Source organism: Triticum urartu, chromosome 3 (assembly GCF_003073215.2).
Source record: "Triticum urartu cultivar G1812 chromosome 3, Tu2.1, whole genome shotgun sequence".
NCBI lineage: Eukaryota > Viridiplantae > Streptophyta > Magnoliopsida > Poales > Poaceae > Triticum > Triticum urartu.
Window position 1 is genome coordinate 744,425,503 of NC_053024.1, and position 1,973 is coordinate 744,427,475.

General features: G+C 56.3%; 1 long non-coding RNA gene across 1 annotated transcript; it reads right to left on the reverse strand.

Annotated features, from left to right (window-relative positions):
• Nucleotides 1-741: 741 nt before the first annotated feature.
• On the reverse strand, nucleotides 742-1,749 carry LOC125549598. Its single transcript, XR_007301403.1, has 2 exons — nucleotides 1,348-1,749; nucleotides 742-1,111 (listed from the first exon to the last, which is right to left on the reverse strand). It is a non-coding gene; the product is annotated as an uncharacterized LOC125549598 (long non-coding RNA).
• Between the last annotated feature and the right edge of the window lie 224 nt (nucleotides 1,750-1,973).

Consider the following 1,973-nt stretch of genomic DNA (forward strand, 5'->3'; position numbering starts at 1 on the left):
ATCTTGTGGTGGAGCTCGCAGCAGGGGCCAGGGAGCCGCACGCGCACTCCGCAGGCTGGATGACGATCGGCACCTGCACCATAGATGGAGAAGCAGCAGGGGTCCATGGCGAGGGCACGGCGGGTGCGGATGAGGCAGTGAAGGAGAACACGTGCTCATGGAAGATGACATGCCGTGAGGTGAACACACGCCGAGTAACAGGATCAAAACACCGGTTGCCACGGTGATCAGATGGGTAACCGAGGAACACGCACGCAACGGAGCGGTGGTCGTGCTTGTGGTGCGTCGTGGATGCAAGGTTGGGAAAACACAAGCACCCAAAGACGCGGAGAAAGGAGTAATCGGGCTCAACGCTGAGCAGGAAGGCGTGCGGTGTTCATGGTGCGATTGCGTGGCATAGCCGGCGATTGAGGAGGTAGGTGGTGGTGTTGAGCGCCTAAGCTCAGAAGCGGGCCGGCATGCCGGCGTGGAATAGAAGGACGCGAACCCCATCATTCAGTGTGCGGAGCGCCCGTTTGGCCTTGCCGTTTTGTGGGCTTGTATATGGGCAGGAAAGGTGGAAGTGGGTGCCATGGCGAGCGAGGAAGGAGCGGACAACAACATTGTCGAACTCGCGGCCATTGTCGGTCTGAAGCGCGAGGATAGGGAGCTGGAATTGTGTCTGGACGTAGGCGAAGAAGTCAAGAAGAACAGCAAAAATTTCCGACTTGTGTTTGAGTGGGAAAGTCCAAGCATATTGAGTAAAATCATCAAGCACCACCAAAAACAATTGATATCCTGAGTTTCTTACAACCGGTGAGGTCCATACATCAAGATGCAAGAGCTGAAACGGTAACATGCTGCTACTGCTAGATGACTGAAATGGGAGACGCTTGTGTTTTCCTAAATGACAGGCGCTACAGACATGGTGCGCGTCCTTGCTGAAGGCCAGCGGAAGCTGATCGGCGATGAGGCAGAGTGAGGCAGACCTGGGATGCCGCAGACACCGGTGCTAGAGGTCCGTGTCAGCAATGCCAGCAAAGAATGTCCAAGAGCGAAGCGCTGGACTGCCCACAGGATAGAGGTCGCCATCGGAATCAGAGCGGAGGATCACCACCTTGGTTTGGATGTCCTTAAGAGAGAAACCACAAGCGTCAAATTCAACTGAAATAGGATTATCGCGGCAAAGTTATCGGACAGAGAGAAGATTTTTATTAAGGGAAGGAGAAACGAGCACGTTGCGGAGTTGAATAGATGAACTGCTGGTGACGAGAGAGCCGGTGCCGACGTGTGTGATCGGCAGGCACTCACCACTGCCCACAATGATGCGGGAATCAGAAAAGGAGGGATGGACGGACAGGAGGTTACCCGACGATGAAGACATGTGCACCACAGCGCCATAGTCTAGGTACCACTCTGGAGTGGACCCCGAGGTCAAGGGCTGGCAGCGGCGCTGTGCAGGGCGGCCTGGAATGAGGCCATGTCCCACGCCGGGTCGCCGGGGACGGAGCGGAGGAAGAAGCGCCCGGGGTGCTGTAGCTAGCCAACGGCCCGTAGCCAGTTGATGTAGCGGGCTGGGGCGGGGGCGGTGACGGGCGGCACGGTGGTGGGAGCGCCAGCAGCAGGAACAGGGGGCGGATTGGCCAGGGGAAGGGCATCAACGACGGTGTTGCCGGTGTGCTCCATAGCGGCAGCGGAAGTTCAGGAGCCTGGGCAGATGGATTGAGCAGGGAGGGGGTGTCTGATAACATGTTAACTGAATATTAGGGAGAGAACTCACGCACATCTCATTAGAACACAGGTAGTGGGTATATGTACACTTGCAGAGCCACACCGGCCTAGTGGAGATCATGGGGTGAGCCACTGAGCCACTACTCGAGGACGTGCGCCACTAACCTATACAAGGGGCAGCACTGCAACTGTCGTACGTATGTACAAGCCTATACAGGTGCACATACGGTATGCTCTAACAGTTTCATATTAGAATTATGCAG